The 11,305-nt window shown below is 38.4% G+C and overlaps 1 pseudogene across 1 annotated transcript; it reads left to right on the forward strand.

Annotated features, from left to right (window-relative positions):
* The first annotated feature begins 205 nt into the window (after positions 1 to 205).
* Positions 206 to 8,567, forward strand: LOC310737436 (annotated as a pseudogene). Its single transcript, XR_014538197.1, has 5 exons — positions 206 to 435; positions 849 to 873; positions 5,100 to 5,296; positions 6,868 to 7,626; positions 8,347 to 8,567. The product of XR_014538197.1 is annotated as an uncharacterized misc_RNA (transcript).
* Positions 8,568 to 11,305: the final 2,738 nt, after the last annotated feature.

Here is an 11,305-nt window from a genome sequence, read left to right on the forward strand (position 1 = left end):
TATTCAATGGCTCGGCTCAGACTCTAGTGAACAAGCAAGACGCATCCGATCAGTACACATCAATCGTCCAGACAATGGCCTCAGGATGGTATGGACACGGCTTGAGGAATGCTATGGCTCTGCCGAAGCCATAGAGGCAGCTCTCTTTAACAAACTTGAACATTTCCCAAAGCTGTCTAACAAAGACCCCCAATGTCTCAGAGAGCTACACTGTAAAAAAAATTTCCACGATTTCACAAGATGTAACAGTAATATTTCACAGTAGCTTACATTATTAGCATTTCACAGGCATTAACTGTGACATTTCACAATATAGTACAGTGTTGAGACTTTTATTGTGAAAATAATGCCATTAGCGAAATCACGGGAAGCGGCTGTGACTTTCCTCCCGCGCTCGCGCTATCTTTGAGTTATCTCATCTCTGCGGATTCAGTGGTAAGTTTTAAAATGTGCAAATTTGTCAATTAAATGACTGATTTATATATGTATATATATATATATATATATATATATATATATATATATATATATATATATATATATATATATATATATATATAATGTGTGTGTGTATATGTGTGTATATGTGATGTGTGCATGAAGGATCAGGCAAATTTCGTTAGTTGTAGGTTTTGTTGTCGCGCTGTTAGTGATTAACACACTCGTGTAGGACCGCGGAATGTAAAAAAGAAAGAAATGAACAGACGTTGGTAGTGTTAAGTGTACTGTTTTAAGTGTACTGTACTGTCAGACCATATTTTAAGCCTTATTTAAAAAAATAATAATAACATTATCTGTTAACTGAAGTTTTTCTTGGTGCTTAAACGTTCTCTCTTTCTTTACTGTAGGTTCTTCCCACAGCATCTCACAGCGGTAAGTTAACCACTGGGGAATAAAGTTGTGAGGTAACATTATCCTGTGGCCTGAATGTATATAAATTAGACAATATGGCTGTTATTATCAGCTAGAAAAATTAACGTTATATGCCCGGTTTCAGTAAAACCAGTAAATTCATTTCAAACTTGTGCCTTTAGCTGTGTGTGAGAGAGGTACAGAGCAGCCGCGATCTGTCTCGTCAAATGAAAAATGAAGTGCGCGTGTCAATTATCAACATTTAAAAAAATATATAATAAAAAGAAAGAATAATAATTTGATTGTCTTGTCTCAGAAAAATTCCACTGCCAAATACTTTTTTTTTTTTATTCCACTGCCACATGTGCGCCTGCGCGACAGTTTTGTCACTGATAGACTAAGCTAAACTCTTGTGTTTGCAAGTACACGAACGTTAGCCTACTGTGATTTTTAGCTGAACGTAATTTATATGTTTATAATAATTGGCTTTTAATCATCTTGTTTGTATTTATGAGCAGTAGTGGGGGTGGTGAGCTTTCTAACTAAGTTACACACATCGTTCATTTTAGGGTCGACACCTAGTTATCTTGTCCCTTAGTTTTATACTTTAACTAATGTGTTTAAGATGTTTTTTTTAGGTTGTTCAGTTTAGTAACTTTCATGTGTGTGAACCAAATATATTCACTTTGAGTTACTAGAGCAATCTGCTATCTATATCCTAAGTAACAAGATCAGTTTTAAATCTGGTTGGCCCTGTATTTTTTTTCTTCTCCCAACTGAATCAAACACAATGTTCAACTGTAAATTTAGTTTGTGTGAACATGTGTCTCAGACAGTTATTGAGTTTATTCAACATTCAAAACTGCATAGTAATGCTCCCGACTTTATGTACCATTGCGGTGTCCCTGAATGCTCTCGGATATGTCGCAAATCAAATGCTTTGAAATCTCATATGTATAGAGAGCATACAGGGCGTGGATCATCTGTGCAATATTGTAAGCGGTTTGAAACTCCCTTAAAATGTGTGGCTCGGTTTTGTACATTTACATATGACACCTTAAGCTCCCTCATTAAACATTTAAAGTCACACATACAGGAAGGTTTAGAAATAAAATGCCCAGTCAGAGGTTGTGATTGCAGCTTTACCGTCGCATCCTCTTTAGCCTCGCATTTTTCAAGGAAACATAGAGATCTAGATCACGCCTTGTTGTGTGCGTCTGATCCTACTGAGCCTAGTAGTCTGTGTAGTCAGCCATGTTCTGATACTTTCCTTGTGGAAGATACTGAGCCAGAAAGGGAATTTGCTGTGGATGAAACTCTCTATTTACAAAACCTTGCCCTTCTGTATCTTAAATTACAAGGCAAGTTGTTGCTACCATCCAGTACAATACAGACAATCATTGAGGACTTTCAAAATGCCCATGAAATTGGCCTGTCTCATTCCTATATGATTTTAAGTCAGAAACTAAAAGAACTTGGAACCCAAGAGGCCACCATAAGCAACATCATTGATGAAATTAGCAGGGCAGATCTTCTTAAGATGTGTAACAGGGACATTTTGAGCACAGACCAAAAAAGGAAGAGTTTTTTCAAAAACAATTTCAACTATGTTGAGCCTGTGCCTTTTCTTCTAAGCAGTGATGAAAATGGTAAGGAGTGCTTTGCCCAGTATATTTCTATCAATGAGACGTTGGCCACACTGTTCAAAAGCGAGTCTGTAAGAGAACAACATGTTGCCACACGTTTGCAGCCAGCTACTGAAAATCTCATTCAGGATGTGAGAGATGGAGAGGGATTTAAGGGAAATCCATTGTTAAAAACAGAACCTTCCTCTGTTGGTGTGATCCTATATCAAGATGCCTTTGAGGTTGTGAAACCACTTGGTTCAGGAAAAAAAAAACACAAAATTGTAGCAGTTTACATGACCCTGACTGACATTTTACCTCACAATAGATCCAGAATCGATCATATGCAACTTGTCCTACTATGTAGGGAGAAAGATTTTAAATATTTTGGCATGAACAAAGCTTTTAAACCATTGATCAGTGATCTCAAGCTTCTAGAGGAGCAAGGTATTTTGACTGATGATGGCATTGTAAAAGGAGCTTTAGTTGCCATTTCAGGAGACAACCTGGGATCACACTGCATTGGAGGTTTTGTAGAAAACTTTAGTCGAACCAGCCATTTCTGCCGCTACTGTGAGATTGACAGAAATACATTTATGAATGAACCATACACGTGTGGGACTCCAAGAACTGCACAATCCTATCACAGTCATTTGGAAGTTTTAGCCACCAGCGATACTGTCTCAGCTTGTGGCATTAAGACAGACTCTCCTTTTAACCAGCTCAATTATTTTCATGTTTGCCAGCCAGGGCTCCCGCCATGTCTGGGACATGATTTGTTTGAGGGTATTGTGTCTTATGACCTTGCCTTGTTTGTTGGTCATTTGGTTCAGGAGAAGCACTTTACCTACTTACAATTAAACAGATGTAAAAACCAGTTCAAATATCAAGGAAATGATGCCAACAGCAAACCAGCAGACATGTCTCCAGGTAGCGAACGCTTAAGTGGGCATGCTGTTCAAAACTGGTGTTTTCTGAGGTTGCTACCTCTTTTTGTGGGGGACAGAATTAAAGATCCTTCTGAAAATGAAGTTTGGCAAATTATACTGCAGCTGAGAGAGATCGTAGAGCTTGTTTGTGCACCAGCTATTACAACCGGCCAGGTGGCATATCTGAAAGTCCTCATTGAAGAATATGTCTGTAGTCGTCAAAGGCTTTTCCCTTCCAGTCTGGTAAAGCCCAAGCATCACTATTTGTGCCATTATCCACAGCTTATTCTTCAGTTTGGCCCACTTATACGTCTGTGGACATTACGCTTTGAGAGCAAACACACCTTCTTCAAGCAGTGTGCCCGGAAATTGCACAACTTCAAGAATCTTTGCAAAACACTTGCAGAGAGACACCAACTACTTCAAGCCTACTTGAGTGCAGGCAGTCTGTTCCCTTTGGTTGTGCATATTGAAAAGGGTACAGAGTTTTATGTAAGTGATTATAATGACAGGATCAGGGCATCAGTTGCTGGTCAAAATAGCTTGCAATGAAGTGACAGTGAAAGGCACAGTATACCGAAAGGGGATGTATGTTTTGCTTGAGAGTAATGATGTAGAACTTTATGTTGGAAAGATTCATCTTATCATTGTCCTTAATAAGTCTGTGCAGTTTGTGACTCAAAAATATATTTTTGTGAAGTTAAGTGACATTGGTGTCTATTGCAAATTAGGAGTAGCCCAAGAGGAATATGTTTGCATCAAACAAGAAGATTTGCTGGACTACTATCCTCTTCCATCATACAAAATGTGTGATGTATCACTTATTGCTCTGCACCATTCTTTTCCAGAGGCAGTTTAAGCTAAATGTGACCGAGGTAGCGGGAAAAGGCAGGACAAGTGGAGCAAGCTGCTTTCGTAAAAATGCATACACAAGATATTGTACATTTATTGGGTGTACTTTATAATAACATGTTTTAAACAGTAACAGATAAACAAACTACATCCATTGTTCCCATAATGCTGGGTTCTTTGAAAAGCTGATTTTTTTTTTCCTTACATACAAAAACACACCTTTTTGGTGACACTTATTTTGTGTCTGCTCTTGGTTGGGGTGTGCGTGCCCTATTTCCGGTAAAGTGTACATATGAGGACTTTCACTGTACTTGCAGTGATGCTGTTATGTAACAGAAACAGCAGTCGAAAAAAACACTTTCAGAAACTTGTATGAACCCCAACAAAGTGGATTCGGCACAGAAATACTCACACGTCACACATGTCCAAATGGTTCTTAGAAACTTTGCCCATGAGGAATCCAATTCTATAACTGTGTTAAGTCAAAATACATGAAATACAATTAGACTCCAACCCCTTTAACGTATGTACTAAACAAATTTCCAAGTTCAGGTAATGTCAGCAGTCTCCAGTCCCAATATATGAATATTCTGCCTTTACGTGATTCTTGATTGCAGTTGAATCGAAACTGTCAGCCGATTTAACATTTGAAAATGAATATGTAAAAAACAATATAAATATAGAGTATGTTATTACCAGTACAGTGTGTGTAAACATAATTTCTTTGTAATCGACATGGACAGTGCGAGCCTGTTGTAGTAATAAAACTAAAACATACGGTATAAAACCATACAAAATTGAGAAATGTTATTGATTGCATGTCTGCCCAAGCTCTTTTCAGAAAATGGATGAAGTAATGCTGAAGGAATTGGTGTTGTCATTCTTACCGGGTCTCTCTGATGAAACTGACTTCACTCCTGAATGGGTTGCAAGAACTTGCTGTGGAAAACAAGGAAGACATTCCTTTGGTACAAGAGAAAGATATAGAGAAATACATTCGACCTATTCAGTGTCAAAAGTTACTCCATGGCTTTAAAGGTAACTATATTTTGATATTAGCCTATATAAAAAGTTGAGTTGACTGAAGCTGAATCGAATATTAATAAAATAGAATTAAAATGAAGTTACAAATAACAAAAGTTACAAAAGTACTTTATTACTTCCACTTAAGACAAATTGTGCACTTTTTATTTTAATATATCTCTTTACATAAATACTATTTTCTACTTAAAAGCTATAATTTCGTTATTTTACTATAATTTATAATTTATTTTACTATAATTTTAGTTATTTTTATGTCTCACCGGTTAGATCACTTGCCTATCGCGGCACTTGTCTTCCACCGTTGTTTAGATTTTTTTTTTCTTGTAAATTAATCATTTAGTTTTGTTAGAGAGAGCAGACTGAAAACTGAATGTGTGAATTCAGCGGAGCTGAACGTGTGTCACATCACAGAGCAGCAGGTGTCAGATTTCATTTATTACGGTCATTACTATCATGATGTCGGTCAGCCATCGGTCAGATATCGTCCATAGACACAACCCTAGCCAGGGCCATCTGGGCTAAGCCCCGGCACATAGACTGACGGTCTTGCTCTGCTCTGCACCAGTGTACCCGCTATGCTGGTGCGTGTGCACTGACGCAAAGCGAATAATGTGTTTCCATTAATTAGGCTTTACGCTCGTGCATGCGGGGCACCCACGTCAAAACGGATTGCGTGACTGGGGTTTTACCGCTCATTTGCACGACGCGTCAATCGTTTGCTCAGTTAATCTACATTGGTACGCTTTGATTTTGTCCCTGAATGGCCCTGCTAATCAGTACGTTGTGATTGGCCTGAATACCTCTGATGTCAGCCGGAAATGTGACGCTCCTTACCATGTTTGAAAGATTCGCTCAAAGCAATACTAACAGGAGTTAACTTACAGGCTGTGAGTCCAAGCGAGAGGAATTATGATGATGTCGGTCTTTACTACATCACCAATCCCAGGAAGTAAACTGTTGCCTACAATCCGTGTGTTTGTTGTAGTCCAAGAAAAGAGATTTACGTTGGAGACGATAACTCGCGCCATCGTTTACTTTGGGGTTTGTACCTTTTGCATATCGTTAACATGTACTAATACACACTTACACACCAAAGGAAATGTAAAAACGGACAATAGGGGGTCTTTAAAGGGAAAGTATTAACAAAGTTAAAAACCAAAAAAGATCGACATGATAAAATGAATTTATGAATTTCGGTTTCGATTACTTTTCAATTAATCGTCCAGCTCTAATATTACCCTATATTGTATTGTATTAAATGTAATTATGAGATCAAAATAAAGTTTTATAGGGCCATGCTCAACCCAAAAAAAAGTGAAACAAAAATTAATGCTGTGCAGATTTACAGATACATAACTTAAAGAAAAACATTTAACATAAACTCATAAAGGTAGACTATTTGAGAAATCTAGAGTTGTTTTAAAGATAAAGCCGTTTTATGCTTTCCAAATTTGTCTGCCTGTCCTTATATGGCATTCACCAGCAAATTATAGTTGTTATTTTTTTCCCAGGTAAGATAGGTTCTTTCCCCCTTCATGTAATAATCTGGTCTGGTTTATTTTTAGGACTTGAAATAGTTCAGTTGGAACTATTTCCTGTTACCTCTTCAACTTTTGCAGCCAGCACCTTGAACACTCCTTGCACCATACCTGTCAGAACTCAAGACACCATTTCATCTTCATCTTCACAACTTGGCAAACCATGGCATGCAGACTTCCAGGTTAACTGGGATAGGATGCCAGCAGCAATTGGAAGAGCATTAGCAAATAAAACAAGACCATCCCCCAGCGATAAAAAAGATATGGTGAAGGCAGTGGTTGATCAGATGCTGGAACATGACTCTAACCCATCCAGAGCAATCTGTCACAATATTGTTCGAAGCATTGTAAGGAGCCATGCAAATTGTTTTGCAGATGTTGCAAAAAATGGAGACATTCTTGGAGATGGTTGTTACTCTCTTTTGCAACAAATTAAAACTCGGGTGGAATACAAAAACAGGAACAATACTCTTGTGAGACGACGCAGAGAGAGAAGGCCACAAAGTGAAGGAGCAGATAAAGGCATGATAAGAGGCCCAGTAGATCAGTATGGCTGTGTAAGGTGGAGTCCTGTAGAATTTCCTCCTGGTGAAACTGAGGCATCATTGCATGCCATGAAAAGTTATCTCCTTGACATCTACTCAGAGGAAGGCATAGTTGGTGCAGAGAGAGCTGAACCTCTGATGGAGAAGACCTACGTCATCCAGCGACGCTATCTTAATAGTATGCCTGCACCAGCCATTGCAGTGGTTATGGAGGAATGGCCTTTTCTCTTCTCACTAAAAGGTACTTTATTCCTTTTCTATCTGACTTAAATGACTTAAAATCTCCATAACATCAATAGTTTTATATATCAAAATACACATTTAAAATTTTTCCTGAGGTAACTATTACTTACTTTATGTAATTCTAAAGTGCACTTATTTCATTGCTAAACAACAAAGTTTTTTGTGTATTTGGTATAATAACAAAAATGTGTAAAAATGTGTTTGCGTGGTTTATGGTTAAAAACACATTATTTTCCACATACAATGAAATTTTGTAGCTCCAGATATCCCTGCCCCCTCTCGAACGCTCTGATTTTGTACAAAGCTCATCGATCTGAAAACCGCTGTGTCATCCGATTGGTCAGCTAACCGGTACATTGTGATTGGTCTGAATACCTCTGACGTCAGCCGGAAATGTGACGCTCCTTACCATGTTTGAAAGATTCGCTCACAATGTAATGCTAACAGGAGTTAACTTACAGGCTGTGAGTAAAAGCAGGAGGAATTATGATGATGTCGGTCTTTACTACTTCACTACATCCCAGGAAGTAAACTGTTGCCTACAATCTTTGTTGTAGTCCAAGAAAAGAGATTTACGTTGGAGACAATAACTTGCGCATACCATCCTCTCACTGTAACGCAACATTAAGATACTGCAATATCACTGATGAAGTCCAACTATAGACTGCTTCAACGTGAACAACATGAAAAGTGAAGGTTTCTTCTTCAATGTTTACAGGTATATTTTCACACTTCACTCTTCTAACGGATGTCCCCATCCTTATGAAGTTGCGAGAGGCCCTGGATAAGAACTACAACACCATCCTGAAGTTCTTCCAAGGAGTCAACTACCAAGGCGTGAAAGATGTTTTGGCTAATTTTGAACCAGAGGCATCAGATAAGACTGCAATCGTTCTACTTCTTCTGATGGCTTACTTCAAAGGATTCCATTGTGCTTGATGTTGATGTAAGTATATTTTCACTCTCAAATTAGCATTAGGTCTATTATTTTTGGATAAATGCACTGTGCTTGTATATTGCCTTTCTAGTCTTCTGAACACACTACACTTTACCCCATTTACACAATCATCAAAACATTTTGGTTTTTGTTTCACTTTGAGGAACTGCTATTTTGTCCATCTTTATATACATGTTCCTGACCTGTATGTGCATGATTTACATTGCACTGCTGCCCCATAATTGGCTGATTTGATAATTGCATTAATAAAATGATGAACAGGTGTTCCTGATAGTTACAGCTGAAGTGCTTGGTGAGTGTACACTGTACACACTGAGTATCTTATATCATATGTAACCCAAAGTCATGATCGCAGTCTAAATTTTACCAATTGTTTACTGCCTAATCTAAGAGAAATCGATGGGGGCAATTGATGATTTTAATTGAGTACTGCCATAGGTTCAGATTATTAACACTTAAGTCTTATTTAACTATTATTCTATTGATTTATTTGCACCCTTGTGCCACAGCCACTGATATTAAAAGGACTGCGACGCTACCAAGCACCCCTTGCTTAATTGTCCAAGGTGATTTTTATGTTTTCTTTGTGTTTACAGTCCATGTAAAGTCCATTATTAAATATGTTTTCAGTTTGTGACACCAGAAAAATGTTATTAAACACAAGACAAATTTAAATGATTAAAAACAGCCAAATTAATAAAATAATTTATCAAATTCTTGGATAAATATGCAGGATTCTCTGCTCTCAAACCCTGGAGAGTCTCTCTCTCAACTATCAAATACCGCTACAACCTGAATAGATGATCGCAAATGTTACAGGCGGGGCCTGGGCTCAGTGGCCTCCAAGATTCCATGTCTAGATCCCAAGGCCAAAATTCTGTGTAACCCTAATATTTTTCTTATTCCGGAGTTTTACTGTTATTTTAGTTTTGCTGTAGTTTAAACAAAAATGTATGAAACCAGTAAACAACTGTAGAAGTGTGAAATATTTAGAAAATAAAATATTGGTATCAAAAGTAAAATTAAAGACCTCAAAACATAAAGAGATACAAAAAAAATAATACAATATAACAAAAAACCCAAGTGCACAATTTTACACAGTCTATCAGAAAAAACTCAGTCCTGTATGCAATATATATGAACCATCAACTCAGTCACATACACTAGCAGTGGTTTCGTTGGGGCCCAGTTGGTGCACATTCACAGTGTGAAGAGTTAAATGAATACTCTTAAGCACAAACTTGGAAAAATCACTTACATCCATCCACGGAGACCAAGATGAACAGAGAACAGCACCAACTCACTGTTAGCGTAGTAAATAATTTCCTTTGCGTGGAGAGTCAGGTCGATCCGAGCACAGTATAACCCTGCGATCTTTACAGCAGCAACAACGTAACACGTCCAGTCGCAAAGTCCCAGGTCCAACTGGATCCCGTTTGCATGTTCACACACGTTGCTAATGCGATAGCCGCTAGGCCTTGATCACACGTGATAGCGGAGATGGTGTCTTGTAAACAAGCGGTGGCAAAGAATAATCTCAACCTTTACAAAAATCAAAGAAGAAAACCCGAATACAGTTCTGGTACAATTTGGGCCGTAATATTTTCAGGAATATATTCGGTCTCCAAAAGATTTTACCCTCTGTCTCCTGTAGCACACACACACGTGCTGTGCGTTGCTCCTCTTTAACCTTTCTGTCAACAGTCATTGGACAACAATAAAACATTTACGTTTAACAAATTAATTTTCTGGATATAAAACAAACCCATATCTGAACAAAAAACAAACAATGTCATGTAATATTACATTTGAAAATAGAAATAAAATAAATAAATTGCCATAAAACATTGGAAACAAAGCACATTTTTAAAGGTTCCTACATCTGCTTCTTCTTGGAAGAGACCTCATACAGGCACACAAGGTGCTGGAGCAATACAACGGACCACAACATGCTCCCTTTGCTCAGAGGTTGGCCCTTGGGTGGGTGATAATTGGAGATGTATGCCTTAACAGAGCTCACAAGCCTTTGTCTGTTGATGTTTTGAAAACTCATATTTTAGGAATCCATGTCCAAACATTATGCATGTGAAGGACTTTTTCAATCTTCACAATGAGCCACAGAAATCCTCCACCCTGAACCCTGAGCAGAGAAGCTTGCTGATGCATAATGAAGGTCCAATAGGAGAATCAGTTTTCCACTGCAAAAAGAATGATGATAAACCAGCTCCCTCCATGGATGACCTTGCTTTCCTGAAGATTATGGAAAGAGAATTCCATCAGGATGAGACGAATAGCTGGGTTGCCCCACTTCCGTTCCGCAGCCCACGGCAACGCCTTCCAAATAACAAGGTTCAAGCCAACAACCGGCTCATGTTACTGACCCGCAAACAAAAAACACAACCCGAGGTAAAGGAACACTTTGTGGACTTTATGCATAAAATATTTGAGAATGAGCATGCAGAGTTGGCACCACAATTGCAGAATAATGAAGAGTGTTGGTATCTGCCAATGTTCGGCGTATACCATCCAAAGAAGCCCGGCCAGATAAGAGTAGTATTCGACTCCAGTGCTCGACATCAAGGTGTATCATTAAATGATGTCCTCCTTACTGGCCCCAACGTGAACAATAGCCTCTTGGGGGTTCTACTGCGGTTTAGGAAGGAGCGTGTGGCAGTGATGGCTGATATCCAGCAAATGTTTCATTCCTTTGTGGTTGCGA

Source organism: Silurus aristotelis (genome assembly GCF_946808225.1).
Source record: "Silurus aristotelis genome assembly, chromosome: 14".
NCBI classification, from domain to species: Eukaryota; Metazoa; Chordata; class Actinopteri; order Siluriformes; family Siluridae; genus Silurus; species Silurus aristotelis.